This window comes from Nomia melanderi, chromosome 2 (assembly GCF_051020985.1).
Source record: "Nomia melanderi isolate GNS246 chromosome 2, iyNomMela1, whole genome shotgun sequence".
In the NCBI taxonomy this organism is placed as follows: Eukaryota; Metazoa; Arthropoda; class Insecta; order Hymenoptera; family Halictidae; genus Nomia; species Nomia melanderi.
The window spans coordinates 11,541,011-11,560,691 of record NC_135000.1 but is presented as its reverse complement, the minus strand read 5'-3'; the positions used below and the strand labels follow the sequence as shown (position 1 = coordinate 11,560,691).

General features: G+C 32.0%; 1 protein-coding gene across 3 annotated transcripts in view; it reads right to left on the bottom strand.

Annotated features, from left to right (window-relative positions):
- Invadolysin (leishmanolysin-like peptidase, invadolysin) overlaps positions 1–19,681 on the bottom strand; it is a 379,264-nt gene that overhangs the window by 114,989 nt on the left and 244,594 nt on the right. For all 3 annotated transcript variants that reach the window (XM_076364967.1, XM_076364966.1, XM_076364965.1), the window contains one exon: positions 13,315–13,415. The gene's annotated coding sequence lies outside the window, so the exon portion shown is untranslated. The remainder of the gene's footprint in view (positions 1–13,314; positions 13,416–19,681) is intronic.

Here is a 19,681-nt window from a genome sequence, read left to right as displayed (position 1 = left end):
AATCGTGGAATCAGGGGATTTCGTAGCTTACGTTGCATACACATTTAACATGTATTTTCGAAAATTCTCTATCTCCGTCTATAGCAAACACTATACCTAAATGTTTATTTGCATCATTACTACAGAATATTCAATGAACCCTGGGTAAAGCAAAAAAATTATCTGAATTAACAAAAACATCAAAATGCATTCCTTTTATTCAGTACATCATTAATTAAACATTTTCAATAAATGTTCTGCATGTATAGATACTTTTGATCTATTGTTTCCGGTGCGATGTAAAACTGTCATAATCTAATAAAATTTCACAGAATCAAAATTTACTAAAATAGTCTTCAAGTATCCATTCCCCGGATGCTTAACACGTTCATTATTATCAGCATCACGTATTTCTAACGATCAGTATTTTATATTTTGTGCAGAGTAGAGTAAATTTCATTTACGACTATTTTTACCTAATACTTTAACACAAAAATCTAGCCAATTGGTTTACCGTTTTCGGCTTCCGGAAATCTAATTGTAAGATCGCTTTAATTTCGTTGGGTAGAAGTTTTGTACTTCTGTCATTCACGATAAAACCGAACAGAATTCCTTCGCGAGAAAGATAAATTTATTGGAATTAATTGTGGTGTCGTATCGATTCGGACACATATTTCTGTTGTTCTGTCTTGTTCCTAGAGGCAACTAGAATGTTGCCTAGATAAACGCAGCAGAAATCGAAGCCTCTCAAAACATCGTCGATAAACCGTTGAAACGTTTGGGCAGTATTCCTAAGCCCAAACGATATTACCATATATTCGGATAAACCGGAGGATGTCGTTGTTGCCGTGTTCGGTATACCTACGTATCGCCAGGATGTACCAGTATCTAATGATATGCCCTCGCCAGATCAATTGTCGTAAATGTGGTGTTTCCGGCTACTTTATGTGAAAAGTCTTTGATACATAGAATTGGAATAGCGATCGGAAATCGCTCCAGAATTTGAATCAATTCGTCGGTCCTCGTGTCAAAACCCACTAGTTTTTCCAAGATCTGTTGTAGTATATCGAGTGAAAATATCGACAAGCCGAAATATACTAATATACAGGGAGAGTCGTGCAACGTGACGATTCTAACTAACTCATAAAATATGTCCTGTAAGAAAAAATGTTTTGGACAAAGTTGCACGGTTACGAAAGGGCGTTCAATAGTAATATGGGTTTTATACTGTCTTACTGTTTTATCGAAATATGCAGGTCACGTCCATTTTTTTTTAATGGAATACCTATATTTTCTTTCTAAATTCTGATAAAGCATCGGATTCTGTATGAAAACTCATTATACTATGTAGAGTCTAAAATTAGAGAATAGTTACTGAGATATTCGCAAAATAATTGTCCTGCATTACAAGGTATGCTCATTCAACGGGGCTTTTATATTTAGAGGATAATTTTGTTTATTTTGTTCTAACATTTGTAAGAAACAATATTTCGTACAATTCACATTTTATGAATTACTAAACTATTTTATAAATCTAAATCGATGTCCGCGGACACTTTAGTGACACTCTCCTCATGAAAAATTACCCTCTCCATACTTACTTTTACCTATTTGTATCGAACAATGCATAGAATTGCTCACATACCAGTCTCAGGCAGCTCTTGAATAGAGGTAGTGCAGGAACGCTGTTTCCGAGTTACTAGCGTGAGGGGAATAAGTTAGACACCTCTGTAATATGTTATTACTAGCGAAGACGGCGTAATACAAAGCCTGCGGAGTAGCGAGTTGGACAGAGTTTCGGTATTAGGTTCAGAATTCGAATGCTCTTGCTGTTTGAAATTCGGTTACTTATATACTAAAATACGGAACGGAAAGGACGAGGATGACTAAGCTTTAGAGATGAACTCTGATCGTCGTGACTCAGGGTTAGAAGGTGAGTCTGCTAAAGATGCCCGAAAACAGTAAATCATTCGGGCTCCGCGGCGCATTGCGGATAACATGGATTGGTCATCCAATAGTATGTGCCCCTGACTCATTAAAAACTAGGACTTGGTTTCTGCAATTTTGTAAATTTCCGGTAACAGACTGTGCGGCCAGTATAAAGTTAGTGGCCCAGAAATTGTATTAATGAAATGAGAAACGTTAATGTCAGTAAACGTAGCAAATATTTTTTTGAATCAAATGTACGAAATGTTGGAAATCTGTCTATGAATCTAGAGGGTCCCAGACAATAAACAACTGTGTCCTTCGTCAACGCTGTCGATGCTCGGCAAGAGCCTGCAGATGTTGGAGTTGCAACGAGGGATAAACAGATAAGGGTAAGAATGCTTTTCCTGTCAACGTTTCCAGGGAAAACTAGCGATTTTGCGAGAGTGGGGATCGATACGTGAAGGATCGACGGAGAGGACTTGCGCGCATTCAAATAATCATACTCGTACGAACGAGTCCTTACCTTAGTCTGCGGAATACGCGACTTAGTAAAGATTAGCAGAAAAATGTATGTACGTATTGTCAATAGTATTCAGTGGTGTCTTCTTAGTATACTATAGTATTTCTTACATAAAAGTTTCCTTTCTTTAGCTAACTGATCATATTTGTAAAATTTAGATGCAGTATTTTCAGTTATAATCATCCATGCTAATGGTAGATATTATGTCATTTTAAAGTTCGTGCCGCGGTGTGTTTATACTTCTCGCGTTACGTTTTGTGATCATAGAGCGACTAAGGACTTGGGTGACTAAGCCTTTATTCTTCAGTTTAGTCAGTAGAAGGTACATATTCGAGAGCAACAGGTCGCAAAGTTATAAGGATTTTATATTTAATAAAATATTTTATATGGAGGGAGGATGTAGAAAAATAAACGACATGAACTTATGGAACGATCTAGTTTATAAGGAACAAGTTCAGATTAGTTTAGTGTTATTATACTACTGTATAATTCATATTACACATATAAATTGTAAACCTTTTTGAAGAAATAATTTCCTAAACATTTTCTATTTTATAAATTTTATCTTTCTTTCTTTAAAAAAGAATTACTTTTCTTCGAAGTCGAGAAGTTCTATACCATTAACTTTTTTTCTATTATAAGAATTAATAATTCTTTCACAGAAAAATATTTATTGCTCCGTCGAGAAAATACGAACATTTCTATCTGTTTGTACTTATGTTGTTATTCTCAAGAATGTTTCTTTCAAATAATTATGAAACTGTAAGAAAAACATAGGTAAATACAGTGGCTGATCATCGACCACATACCATACGTGCCAGTGCACCTGATTCTCATGCCATTCAACTTGACTTTTGCATCGTTGTTACTTTCACTTCATTGAAATCAAGTCTGCCTAGAAAGCATAGTATTGAGTCATTTGTATTATGAAAGCGAGGATAGTATATATCAGCATGCAATATCCACTGCAAATATAAACTTATACATTTACTTTTTAATATAAATTTATTATTCGTTAATCTAGTATGTAATTACTAGCTATGTTTCGAAGAATTGCTTATGTTTTTATTCTCTTTTAAAACTAGTTGATTAACTATTTATTTCATTTTATTTTAAATTTAGAATTAGATTAACCACAAGTAGGTCAATTAATAAATACAACTGACGACAGCAGAAGATGCAAGAAAATAATATTTATCAATGTCCCATCAGGAATATCTTACATTAATCAATAAAAAAGAACAAATTTGTGAGATTATTACAGTCAATTTCAAACAATATTTTCTTCCAAAAATTGTTCAAGTTTGGGCGTCTCCACGAACATTGGACTGCTTGTTTCACAACTGAATCCACTATAAAGAAGATTGAAGTCTCTTCTTTAAAATGATCTTCCGAGATTGATATACAAGTTTTCATTAAAATGCTATGTATTAAACTTTGAACAGTATGCAGTAAAACCGAAGTTCATCACGAGAAGATTGCGCAATCGAACTTGTACACGTCCATACATGATTGAGTACATAATAAAATCTGGATGTGATCATTATTTTTATCATAAATGAGCCGAACTATGAAAGAAAATTGTAACGTGCATAATTTTTATGAGATAATTCTATTTCATATGAATATTTTATAATATGCAGACCTGTTGAACAAATTAAAAGATGCTTGGAGAGAGATATCGCAGGCAGTATTGACAAAATTAACACAAAGAGTTCTTTAATAATTCAAGTGGGTATTTCTGCAGGTGACCATATAGATAAAAAATATTTGATTAATTATTGTCTTGTAGCAGAAAGCAGAAAGAAGAAAGCATATTCTCCTTTTAACCTTCTATATTTTGAAAAATATATCGTTCAAGGAAACCAATTAACAATTTTGAACACACAAGCTTCACACCTTAAAATAAGTCTAGATTAATTATTGTATGATACTTTTCATGAAATTATAATAGTTCAAATATCAGCACTTTTCAGCGTATGTATGTATGTTTAAAAACTGAAAATGGAAATTTCATAAGAATTATATGTAATAAATTTACGAACAATATGTAGTAGTACAAATATTAAGTACTTACTTAAAATATTACAATTTTGTTTTCGGGTACTTTGATGTACACATTGAAAAAGCTGATCCCGGGGTTATCACTCTTCGCTTTTTTCTGCCGTATGCGCATTATTATGTATAATGATATAAATACTGAATAATTTTTTTATTTACATTTGTTTAAGTAATATGCACATTTGGAATGTCTCAAGTTTTTACGTAAAACAATGCAAAAACGCGAATTGACGATATAATAACCTTGTATGTGTTCCTAACATTTTTTAAAATAATATGTAACTTTTGATTTAAAAAAAACTAATATTACTAATATAACTTTTTCTTTAATTGCGCTGAAATAAAATAAAACCTCTCCCCCCACTTTAAATTTTTCATAAATGGATTTTCAATGTATGACGAGCCAACCGAAGAGCGAACAGTATAGCGATAAATTAGTTTTCCATGCTGGGTAACAACGAAATTGGAAAATAAAAGAACTTCATCAGTTAATTTTTATCATTGTTACAAATCATCAGAGAGAGTATAAAATCATTATCACTAAAAATACTTAAACACCATAACAAAATAAAAAAAATAATACAAGGTGTAATGCTTTAAACAAATTAGAAGTTTTTTAAAAGAAATTACGATTAAAAAGGTTTAAAAAATCGTAAATGTTAGAATTCTCTTAATAAGTATTTGAGCACTTTTCTTACTCTCTTTATGAATTTATTAAACTGATGTTATTTAAATGAAAGATATAAGACTGCGATTACAACATGAACTTAGATAGTAGTAGGCGTACATGCTTATAAGTTACCTTCAAGTAAGAATTACATAATATGAGTTTTCATTCATCAGCATGATGTGCTGCGGCATTGTGGCGCGGCTGTATAAATATAAATACCTACACTAGACATCTGACTACTATAAAAGTCATTAAAAACTATGAGTATTGTACTTGAGCAATTTCTTTAATACTTTGATTTCTCAATAACATTATCTATTTAAAATATCATTAGATTTTGAAGTATTCTTTTCAAATGAAAATGTGTAATATTACACTTGCTTAAAATTATGATTTTTTATATTTGCCTCATCTTTCGACACAGGCTACAGCTGAAATTATCACTCTGGCGCAACGTATGGACTAAATCTTAGCGTTGTTCTTGATAACAATTGGCACAATCGGGTTGCATGATAATAAAATCTATGATACTTTTAAATTGGTTTTGTAAAGAAAAATGTTACGTTTTTCAATAGTTGGGCCTTACAATTTTTATGACGTTGCATAAGTAGGAAACTGTTTCAAAATGTTATCACTTTTACATATTCCCCCCTAAGCTGATTGATAGTTCCAAAACGTAACTGAAAGAGGTTTCTCAACTTACGAAAGATTGATCTCAGAAAAAGTAGACAGAGGATAATCGATCATAACGTCGTAGAAAAATAATTGGGTTGAAAATAGAATCAATTACGTGACAGAGGATTCACCCTTCTGAAGCATTATTTATTTATTGTACATTTATAGTTACATTTGTCTATAATAACACGTATGTTATTTATAACAAATATAATGTTAGTTTATCTGTGCAATATAAAACTTTGCGACCTTTATAAAATTTGAATTATTAACGTTACCTAACATTAATCTTTATTCAAAATGGCTTATCTAATATTTAACTAATATTATCAGGTCAATATTTCAATTAACAAAGGTTAGAAATTAATATGATTTAAATAAGATAAATAATATAAATTTAAAGGTAAACAGTTACAGGACCAGAACTATTATACGTACGTATTTACATACGTATATCTCCATATAACGGGAATCCTCGAACCACATAATTGCTCTCCGTTGCTGGAGGATGAGTTTGTATCGTAATGATACTGACTATAATTGTCACAATAATGGTGAGACGACATGTCTAGAGCCTAATGATCGTACTAATGTGCAGCCCATTGTCAAGTATAATACCCCTAAATGGTCGTATTATGCTGTTGAATTGCTCTTACTATCTACTAAATATGTTCCTCAAGGGAAAAAGTGTTTATAAAATATACTGATCAATGATCTTCACTCATTATAGAAAAGCTCAGGTATATTAAGTATATTCTACGACCATATGTTTCATTTACATGCGTCGAGTGGTGTACAGACTGCACTTTGAAGTATTATGTAAACGAGTAGAAGGTTATTTCTGATGAAAAAATGGATTCAAACATATAAAATAAACATTTCCCATTTGGCATCTAATTAAAAAAAAATTTTTTTGACAAACCTATGTCTACCACTACTGTTGCAATAAACTTCAAGTGTGGAACTTTGATATCCGAATTGTGATTTTATTATTTGCACTTAAACTATCGATATTTAAACCTTGAGTTGTAAGAACTAATGTCCTCAACGCTCAACACCTCGATAGGTTTAGGCTGCCCAATTTTATATAATAATGGCATAGAATGCCACAGTGTAAACTGCATTTAAAATTACATAATGAAGATAGTATTAGAATCGTTCACTAGTAACATACATGTATCTAATAATATAAGACAATAGTAAACTTAACAATATCGTAAATAAACGCTTTTTATCAAACCTAAAACAGTTAGTATTTACGAACCTCTCTAGACCTGTTTTTGGTATGTCAACAATTTTTAGCACGGATCTAAAGCAGAAACTTTGAATAGCAGTCCTAATGAATCAGGCATTGTTAGGACACTTCTTATTGAACGTCCAATTTAAACTTCTCTTTATGGTCGCGCTACGTCCCAGTGGATTATACTACTTGACTGCACCATTACCTTCAAGTACTTAGATAGGGTCTTTTGTCATGCGAAATTGTAATATCTGATGAGATATTAAATTTATAAAAAGATGCTTTTACAAACGTTGTTTGGTATAAAGGGGCACATCATATGGTACAAATCATGTATTTGAAATAATAATTAATCCATATTTTCCATTTGTTTTTGTCCAAGGAATTACTTTCTTCGATTTTTATCACGATTGTCCATATACTGGGCAAAAATGAAATATTATCATACATCATAGAAAAATCGAGCTTTACTATTATAAAATATTAATTGTAACATTTACGAATTATTGATCACGAGTAATCTTTTGTCAGTAATTCCTGTATTAGTGTATTAATATTCCGCATTTTGAAATGTTTGTTCGTTTTTACTCGTGAGACGATACTTGAAATTTTCACAAATAACATTTATAGGTGTGTGATAATCTATATGCTATTAATCCACTTCAACACAAGTATCAGTTTACATATGCAGTTTACATTCTAAGATATAAACGATTAAGTAAAGATTTTAGTTTTCTAAAAAATTTATTGAAAAACAGAAAGGGCTATAATTGAGATAGAATAAATGATTACAATCATTATATGACTTCTATGTAATTATATAACTTCCCTTCTTATTTTAATCTGTCGAATTTACCAATGAAATTACGTCCATATATTCTGATACTCCCTATATTATAAGAATTGACTAATAAATTGGACAACTGATAGAGAAAAAACAAACATATGAGAGAAATACTACAACTTAAAGACAATATAATTTACTGTCCTTATTCTTTCTGTAATGATTATTTGTATGGAATTCTCTTTTCTTTACGTTTCAAACATTGTCGACAAGAAATTTAAAGAAATATGACAGTTGAATAAATTGTTTCAAATTAACTGTATTATTTAATATCCTCGTTAACATTCATATGTATCATGAAAGAAAATAAAAACAGAAATTAAAATATTCTCCTTGCGTCAAAATAGTTTACTACTTTTATATGTCATTGTATTCGATATATCACGACTATTAACACATTACATACATTTTATAATGTTATTTATTAAAGTAAACAAATAAGTAATTGAACTTGATGATAAATGGAATGAAATCCTTTGCATATACCTATCGTTGGCAGATACACAACACACCGGTACCACAAATTGCCAATATCAATTTGTGCAGTACGTAAGTAGATTTATACGTATACATCGGTACACTTATTCAATACTGGGGTCCATTCGGAACAGATACAAACATTTGGCATATTTCCACCCGAACGGCATAGACCTTTTACAAATATCGCCAACGGTCATAGGTGAATTCCAAATTGAATAAGGCGACGTCACACGCGAAACGAATCTATACAGGAATCGTGCGCGGTTCGTCTGGCACGTGCCCAAGTTTGCGAGTCCGCCCGACAGGAATTTTAATGCTTTCTGTTCCATTGGCTGCTATCTCTGATCCCCTGAGAGACATCACCGAACGTGCAAATACCGACGATATTGATGGACCTAGTTTTACTGGTTAATTTTCTACTTTTTTCATTCGCTGTACATGAGCGACACGGGATTAATTATTGATAACGAGAAAACATGATAAATTACTGGCGACAGTTTCTGATCAACTGAAATCAAAGTTTAGCTTTGTTTTTAATCAGGAATAAAAATTAAAGTAGAACAATTCACAAGAATTATTATAAGTTCGTGTAAATATTATAGTGCGGGAAATGCACGGGGAGAGGAGGAAAGACAAGGTTATTGTTTATTTCGTATTGTTACATACCTATGTTACTAAAAATTAATTAATACGTCAACTATATAATAAATGGTCTGTTGCCACTGGTTGAAATCAGTTTATTTGATTTTTGTGCATTTTTGGGTCATAATTCTGGTTCTTATGTTTTTGATTATATTCTTTGACGTATTCATACGAAAATTTAATAAAATTGCAATACCCCAAAAAAGTATCTTCAAATTTTAAGAAAAAATTGAGAATGAGAAGCTCATTTCATGCTCTTTAAACGATGTAAGTCACATTTTGGGGAAACTTTTCGCTTCAAAGCTATAACAAAAAAATCAACTCAACATTTAATCCATGGATGCAGAAATAGATGTTTTGGTTGAACTTTACTTCGGGACACGATTCTTTTAAAACTTTTTTTTACATATATTGATAGCACTTGATTAAAGAAGACTAAATATTAAATTTCATGTTTAAAAATTTATCGGTTTAGAAATTATGCATATATAAATTATGCAACGTCGATTATGTTGATTTTAAAATATTTTGTTAAGGTTATCATATTGAATAACTTTTTCGTCCGAGAAAACCAGTGCTTCCTTTTAATTTTCGAAATAATCATAAAAAACTCCTCCCACTACTGCATTAAAAAATATGCCTGGGACGCAGTGCAGATATAGCCGCGCAATCACGACGGTTCCGCGGTTGATTATTTCGAGCTCAATTGCAGTAGTTTAACACTAAACCTACCAGACGGGTCAAAATGACGCATTCCTGATTTTTCCTTTTTGCAAAGAAAAAATTCTCTTTTATTAAAAAGATAACAGATATTTCTCTGAGAAATTATTCAAGAAATTGATTTATCAATAGGCAAACTGAATTGTAAATCAATTAGTCTCGATTTCTGCCAATCTCGCATTCCTGAAGTTGCTATAGAAGAATTGTGAAAAGTCAATTTAACTGCTCTGTAGGTTTAGTGTTAATACAATGTAAATTTGATTGTAAATTCGAAAAAATAACTTACAAGGATCTGAAATTCTTTTAATTTTTATAAAAAATCGTTGGATCATGAGTTGGATCATGACCGAGAGTTGGGAATTATGTAAACTCGCCGGTTAATTTAATAAATATTCAAGAATTCATCACATTTATCAAACTTAGTGGTGATTATATATATAATAACCGGAAATTATACATAATTACCGGATTAATCACATTTACCGTTACATATATACAAGGAGCAAAACTGATTCAATGATTAAAGTTTTTGTATAATTCTTCATTTTACATCATGCACAATGAGGAATGTAAAAAATAATCATAACGATAGCATTCTGCATTGCTTAAGCTAACATAAACAGTTTTCAAAGATTTTGTATCTTCTTTCGTTTGTTATTACGAATATTCATTGAATCGGATTTTCACCTCTGTTTACATAATATAGTTTTCTTAACTTTAAAAAGTTTGTTTGGACTCTTAATTAATAAACTTTGAGCTACTAAATAAATACAAACAATAATTCGCAAATTGTTAGCTTACAACCGAAGTTGGGTAACGTGTTCCATCGGGTGTCGGTTTCTCTATATTATAAAGGTCAAAGTATTCAGGTTAAACACGAGACCAAACCTTATGTAAACTCAAGCATAATCATCAACGTAAATGCTATGCGGGAAGAATAGAATGTAAAAGGCCATTATCATATTATCAAACTTGTTTTAAATTTTACAGTTAAGAAGTTTACTGTAAGTTACAAAAATATTCCTTTACTAAATTTGATTTTAATGACTTTGTCTGGAGAGTCTTTATATTATTACGATAAATTATTTATTATCACCGGTGACCCCCATGGCATTCAACGTATTAAGCTTAATTACAAACCTCTTTAAAATTTGATTTTTATTAATAGTTAATCAAGCTGTAGTAAAGAAACTTAAAGTGCTCGGTACTGTATGACTTCCTCCTAATCAAAGTATACAATTGTATTAAAAATAAATGAATGCAAATTTTTAAGGTTACCGTGTATAAGGTCTGTTATAGCTTTCCTATTCTATAACTTCTTTTATATCCAGTTTTCTTTCTTAAACAATACTTTACCTAAATCAAATATCAATTTGATGATAGACTTCTGTTAAATATTTGTAACATATGTATATTATTCAACATAAATAATCAGACATACCTCTTTTTAATACAATATGGCAGTTGAAATCAACTTAGAAGAAAATCTATTTATCATAATAGAAGATTACTGAACAGATTTATTTTATATTGTATTTTAAATTTACTCTGTTAGCTTTTAAACGTATAGTAGTAATGTCATTGTATCTTTGTAACATGAATCTAGAAACGAACATGTAACAGTCGAAGACTTCGTGATCACAGGTTAGATAATTCTTAGCACTAGAGTTGTACCAGGTCAGCAGACCGAGTGAAAGGGCACACCTTTCCCAACTAGCTGTGTCAAGCAGGAATAATAGCTGCGGAGTATAATAGTTTCAAGGTCATTTCACGGCCAAACAAAACTTGTCTTGCTATAACATCACGAATTTTTAGGCAATTGAAATATGATGTAATGTAAATAAAATAAATTTTGTAAAAAAAGAAAAAAGAAATAAGATGTTCAAACTTGCGTTTACATTATCGTGTCGGCAGTGCTACCGCAGTTAACTGGTTTATACGCGTTGATATTGAGCATCACTGTCGGTAGCTTATGTTTCACGCAACTATTTTTCACTCTTAATTGATAACGAAATGTTCCACGGAACTCTCTTCAACGGATTTCGTAAGGTACATATGTATCTGCTCTATTGCATGCTGAAATTAGATTTTCTCCTAGACGCTTAGTTTTTAGGATAAATTGGAAAATATCCGCGAAAATCGGTGCATTCCAAGTGCCGTTTTGTCTTTCAGTATTGTTTAAACATGTTTAAAGATGTTTAAACATGTTTTAAGACACAACAAATGTTCGAAGTTGAAAACTCAGTATCTTTTCAAAACTGATTTGTTAAAAAACTGTGAGCGATAGAGAAAAACCGATTGCATATTCGAATTCAGCAGAAGAAATACTATCGATATCGCCCATTAAATCTTCTACAACAAAACAAAGTTGAATTTTATAGACCGATGTTATGAACTCCTTCATACGTGAACTAAATATCTACACATTTGTCTTTACTGATAATAATGTGATAAACTACGAAATGTTTAAATCTAGATTGATTTTTGTTAACAATTGCTATTTTCCTTGTCACTATGACTTGTTGTATTACAGTATTTGCTTCTGACGGAAAGGAATTATGGGATTGATCGAACTTTACTTGTGAAAGCTATTCTATCGGATTTATATGTAAACTAAAAGTGGTCGTATTTGGGAAGAGGAGAATTTTCGGATGTAAAATATATTTCGATTACACTTTTTCATGCTTCGAAAGAGTGTAATACGGTACCAAAGTTAGACTAACCATTTCAGTGTTACGCTATATACAAGTAATATTCGTAACGTCATCTTGCAGAAGAAAACGTATACTATATAGCACAAATACCGGGCAAGTTTTGGCAACAATAGCAGTCCAGTAAATTTCTCGACATGTATGGTGATGCTGTTGGCGTACCAAGAATGAAATTGGAGCCAAATTGCTGCGTATTGTCGACTTTAGTATAGGGTTCCGTTTTTCTGAGATAATTATAAGTCGTAATGGTGAAAACATACAAATGATGTTAGATAACGCAATGCAATAGCAGATGCATATTTATTATCTACATGTAAGAAGAACATATTTGCACATATTTATTAATTCCATTATTATTGGAAATGGTGATTTTCTCCATTTTATCGAAATAATTAATTAATAATTAATTTCATAACTCATAAATTGTAAGAGAAAAAAAATAGTTTACACATGAAAATTGCTTCTATTAATCAGATATATCAAGTGGTAATAAATTTATCGACGGTTTATAACAATTAAACAAGTTATAAACCAAAACGCTAATAATCTTTCTCAATATTCAGTTTTACCCGGAAATCTTAATCTGTAATTAATTCTAATAATTACAAAACATCGTAATTATTCTTTTTTTAATATAAATATAGCATTTATCGTATTGTTAATTCGTGTTCTTCGACATTGAATTGTATAGCAAGCAATATTCTTGTATGCATTCTTAGATTATTTTATTACAATATTCACCTTCCTGTGACTCATATTTCTTTAATTTTGTTTAATAAACTTTAAACATGTAATTTTATTTTATTATCTTATTTGTTTATAATTATAATAATATATGCCTACCTGTAGACGCTTTCATCGTATGATAACAGGATTCGAAGTGGTTGACTGATGCTACGTTTCTTCACCTGATGTGCGGGCTCTATATGAACGCCGTGAATTACCTATAAAATTAAACGGAAATTTCTAATTAATAATATTCTAATGAAATAAAGACGGATTTCTTAAAATTATATAATACGTTAGATGTAAGTTATGTAAAAATAAAATACAGTCTTTAATGTGACAAATCTGATTTCTAAAATTAAGGCACTAAAAAGTGTTATGACGTGTCTTACAGTAATATAGTACAAACTTATTAATAATTGTGCAAGATGTAAGAAAAGTGCATGTTTTGGTTTATAAAGGTTTGTATTTAACTCTACACTTTTGAATTGGCAAATATCTGTTTAGAAAATGTATTGTATATTAATCTTGTCCTTAAAAATCAATGTTATTGCACGTCAATTCTTCCATTGAAAATTCATCGTAGTGTTTCACAAATTCTTCACCTTTTACCTTTAAATATTGAGATTTATGGTCAAGATATTAAGTTGAATTCACTGAATATGAATGTTTTCGTTTATATTCATTGAAGACAAATATTATTTTGTACTCATAAATATTCAAATTTTCCAGTTTATGTATATTTATAGTGATTCTTAATTATTTTGATTCTGAATTAATATAGCATTCATTTTTCCACTGGAATAACATTGGAATAAAGTAAGTCTTACCTGTCATTGTTACCGAAGAAATCATAAGGATAGGTGTTATAATATATAATATTTTTACATATTGAAATCAAATACAAAAGATGTTGTATATGATCACTCTTAGGTTTGAAACATATATTAATGAATATGTAATTGTACACACTGTTTAAAGATTTCGATAAAGATTAAATCGTTACGAAAATAATTTGTAGGTGTTTAAAAATTACATTACAGGAACTTTTACGTTTATAATAATATTCATATAGAAATATTTATAAGGATGCTTGTTATGGCGTTTGTGAGAGGTAGAGACATACTACTTACATATGCGTTTGGAATAGACGTAGAAGATAAAAAAAAATGTATTATGTATTTGTTATGAACCAAATTTTTAAAAGTTGTGAAGAAAAAAGTTATCATTTTTCAGAATAATATACTTGGAGTGTCAGTTATAAAGTCGTAGTCTTCTTTATCTTAATTACAAGTAGGTATAATGTAATACAAAGAAAACGAATTTTTTGCTTTAATTTTCGAATCCGGTTTTTAAATTATAAATTATACACATTACATTTTTTTATTGATAAGTTTTCGTGTACACTGTGTTTTGTAGCAAAGTTAAAAGAAGGTAGAATAATAAGCTACATTTTTTAACAATTTCGAACCAGTATAAATAAAAATCTATATTTTGAAACAACATATAAACAATTAAACGTCATAACGATTATGAATTTTTTTTTATTTTACATCATATTACGAGGAAGTTTCCAATTGCCATTATGTTTATTTTCTTTTAAATTTTAAAGGTGTAAAAATTGTTAAAATGAACAATTATTTTCTTCAAAAAACATGTTATATTACAAAATTTGAGATATTTATAATACTAGGTTCATAATGGAGCGCATTGGAAGTTGATATTTTTTTTTCGTAAATACGAACTACTTCTAATTAGAACCTTAGAATTCGTTTTATTGCTATACCTCCTTTATGTACTGCCCTATGGCATATTGAAGGAGATTAGCAGAAAATTTCAATTCTATTTGTCTACTCTTTCTACTACTTGTTAGTAACACTTTAATAAACTTACTAACACCTTATTGATGGGTTGTTAATATTGATCCCTTACCGCTAAGGCAGGAAACGATTATTCAACAATTACGTTTAAAACCGGAATAATATTAATGTCGCTATAAAGCCAAGAAGCTATATCAAATCCGATATAATACGAAAAACAGAAATAAATACTGGCATTTTCCGGTTTTTCTAGGAGATGTATTGCGATGAAGACTAAGGATGTATTTACGTTAGAGTTGCGATGAACGATGAAAGCGGCGATGATAATGAAACATACAACAGAAATTTGTGGTTAGATTTGTTATGTACTTGAGCAACAAAACAAGTGTTGAGAAGTAAATATACACTATCATTTCTTTGATATTGTGGGGAACGATAAGTAAATAATATGGAACTCCGTATATCCGTTTCTTAACACAAGTTTATTAAGTACTTCCAAGATTCGCGTATGGACCGCTAGGAAAACGCAATATCGGTGGTGTCGAAGTTTGTTGACTTGCCTCATTCGAGTCTCCTCGAAGAAAAAGTCTGTAGAGAAAGAAGAAAGATGTAAATGGACAGAGAATCGAGAAGGAGAGGAAAGCTGCGAAATCCTGAAAAAAAAACAGATAGAGATTGACGCAGCGGAAGAGCGTAATAGAAAAGAGAAAGTGAAGGGATCATTAAGGGTCTAAGGGTAGACTCTAACCAGGCACAGGTCAGATCCTAAAGCACTCGTGAGCGATAGAGAAAGTGGAAGTTAGAAATTTGACTTATGCGGGCCTGTTTGCCAAATGTGCATTTGGACGGGCCCAGTATTGCTAGAAAAGAAAGAAGGTAGGAAACAATAGCGGCAAAAAGAAGAAATAGTTTTTTAAGAAAACGCAGAGGCGTACGCGGTACCGCGACCACCACAATATTATTGCCACTCTTATACACAATTGCCTGTGAACCGTTCTCGGCAGGATCGCGGCTATAAGAGAACCGAAATAATACAGGTAAATAAAGTCCCTGCATTTGTATGACGCTTAACAATGTCACCCGTATTCAATTTGACACCGAATGGCGACATTCATACATAAGGTATTAAAACGAAGTTAGTTTCTTGATGTTGCAAAGTTTACACGTTTGTCACGACCGTGTGAAACTTAAGATAGACGAATAATTTCGTACGGACAAACCACCATCCGTGGAGTCTGACTATGGCTCGCACACTCTCAGGGGCATTTCAAGGAAGCTTTAGGAACCAAAAGTGCATAATGCATTTAACCCTAAACAGAAGTACGAAACTTCACACGTGACAATGCAATAATAACTGTTTATCACCTTCCACGGAACGTAGTAACTTTTCATCTATGTTGGAGAATATTTTTAAAAGTATGTTTCAACACTTTCTATTGCAGATTAAATGTTTAAGCGTTAATTATTTGTTTATATGTTGTAAATGTCTAATAGTTTTATGATGATTTTATGCAATAAAATATCTTTTCGTGTTATGTAATATCAGTGTGATACTTCTCATGTAAGATAGATTAACGAAATAGCAATACATATAGTTCAAAACAATGATATTTCTTAGAAGTTAATCATATAACGTTTATTTTTCAAACCGATATTTATATATGCTTATAAAGACATAAGGCGAACTGGTAATTCAAGACAATGTTACTCTCCTTCAGTCAAAAACATTTTGACGATAAAATCAGTCTTTTATATATTAAAGGTTCAATAGCAACTTTTAGAGCATTGACAAAATCATTGTCAAGAAACATCTACATCGTTATTAGAGGACAATTTCAGCAAATTAAAGGAGAAGATATTCACAGTTGACCAGGCAGAAATTTGAAAGAATATTTTCTGAGAGCGAAAATGCAGAAAAATTCTTATGCCCGAGAATCATCTGTTACAGAGATGTTCATGAGCAGGTGCAGGTTCTCTAAAGAATTAATGCCAAGAATTGAAAGCAGTTTAGAAGTACAGTTTCGCCTCTCACATTAACTTCATCGACCGTAGGTTTAAGAGGGCACAGAGGCAAGGGGACTCTTCCACTCACTTAAAGAGTCTCCTTACCCCTGTGCACATTAAACCTATGATCGATGGAGAGCTAACGCGAGAAGCATATAGAAGTTGATATTTTATGCGTCAGTGTATATACACACGCTGCACTGTCAAAAATCGTCAAGTTATTAAACCCATTATGGGAAATGCGTCAAAGAATATGCATAATTTGCAGCGCAGACCAAAATAAATGAGTGTGTACGCAAAACAAGCTGAACCTCTCAAGTGTTGAAACTTAGTCTCCTGTTATCGTTAAGGCGACGGATTCTGCGACGCGATACTCTCTCTCTCTCTCTCTCTCTCTCTCCCCCCCCCCCTTTCTCTCGTGCCTTACCAACTACTCTGAATTTTAGATTTGTACTGCGAACAAATCACCTAAACTAAGCGGAATAATTGTTATAAATTATTCAACAAATGTCATTTTGGTGAACCTAGGAACATATTCTAAACATAATATTAAGGTAAAGGTGTTCGTTTTGCAGACTCGTACCTGAACTATTTAGGTCGTGTAATTTCACGTATGTTCTCGTACATACTTCGCGTGTTTTGCGTTAGATTGTCGTAGTTAACTTTCCGCAGTTGCACTCTAGTAATGTCTAGCGCTCAAATTTTGCACTTTCGTGAAAATTATATTATGTCAGGGGCAGACCACAGCCTCACAGTCGCTTGTAACTCGAACTACGCTCTTGTAATGCCACGTGTGGCAGTTTATTGTAACTTTTATCTAACTATTTCTACAAATGAATCCGTGACATACGTTATAAGTATAGCGGTTTGCAAGTATTTCTCAGTTACTATTTACACAGAATACAAATAATGGAAATATTTCTCTTCTAATAATATAGAATTTCTAATTTTCTGTGTACAAGTAGGATCGCGTAAAAACATCTCACGCTCTGTGGTGGTGAAAACCTCTATAATATGTTACGAGGGCTTGCGACGCAATTGCGTGACCAAGGATTGTTGGCAGCAGGGAAATCGTAGTTAAGCCAATGTCTCTTTCACCACTGGGTACTTCGATTGGAAGTAGGAAATGGTTTTGCCCCGTGACTCTTTAAAAATGATTGAGGTGCATTTCGAGCGGCAAAAGTGTACCGTTACGGGAATATACTAGTACTGTAATTTCAAAAGGATGTGATCATTAAATAAGCTTGAGCTCAAAATAGAGGAAACCACTTAAATATATTCTGAATGAAAGTTATGTAGTACAATTCTTAACGTGTGTTGTGTTGCGGATTCTGAGTCGCGTTTTCCCGGTTTTGACGCACTGGGAAATGGGGTGGTGGTTTTAACAGTGATTATACGTACTGTTTGATTATGTTTGAAAGGGACTATGAATCCGATTTCACCATGCATCTCTCGTCTTGCGTGACTCGAAATAAACCCGATGATGAACAAGTCCGTGGCCCTTATATACGAAAACAATGGACTAAACATGGTGGCGGGGATACGTATGTGCGCGGCTAGATTCCCTAGCCAGTGCATCCCCGCGAGAGGGTTAGGTTTTTGTATATACAAACAAGCTCCTCTAGGATAGCATGCAGCTTCCAGAAGAAGGAAAAGAGTCACATAGAAAAACTCCGTATCTAACAAATTATTTACTTTAGTGAATTATTGCCATTCTATTCGTCTGGAATATTTTCTAGCATTTAGATTTCTGATAAGTTTGAGTGATCGTGTCAGTGTTATCAGAGTTCAGTAGTCATCAAAAGAGTCTTTTCATTAAACAGAAAAATTTAAGAAACGATTAAATTATAATATATATAGTATCAACAAGTCGTTCCAAAATAGAAAAACAAAAAGGAATATAATAAATCAAGTTCTAAACAATTTATATGTAACATCTATTTCAAAAGTTAGTCTATATATATATATTTGACTATTGTCGAACTCAACGATTTCAACGTCTCTTTCCTATTCGCAGCTCTTTTCTGTATCCGAGACTTTATTCAATTACTACAAAAGTAACTATAATCGTAATTCTATCGTATTTGATATCATTTTAACCAGTGAAACATAACAAACATGATGGTGCAAGTTTCATTCACCAAACGTCAAGAATAAAAAAGTTTAATTTTTGAGTTAAAGATCTTAAGCACATCGCAAGTCTTTAATGTTGCCAAACACTTCGAATCTCAGTCTTTCCTTTTTCTTCACTCGCGTTGTCCTTTTCTACGTCCGCCATGCTAAAATCTTCGTTTCCTGGGATCGAATCAATTATACCTCTTCATAAATGCAACATTCGGGTCCCGATGAGTGTTGCAATTATCCAATGTTCACCGTACAGTTTTTACTCTCTGGCTGAGAAGTATTGACAGTTATTCTTCACGACGAGAAGTCAGGAAGGCAAGAGGACTCTTTCACTCACAATGTTTGGGTCGCTTCGGTTTTCGATACATGGTCGTTATTGGCTGCGTAGTAATAACAAAGTGAGGTGACATGTGACAAAGTGAGACATAACAATAGAGATAAAAATTCGTAATGCTGCCAGTTTCGTTTTCAAATACCTACAGTGCGTTACTGATATAAACCTCAGTCGTCATGCGGCTCAAAAGTGAGAAGGAGCA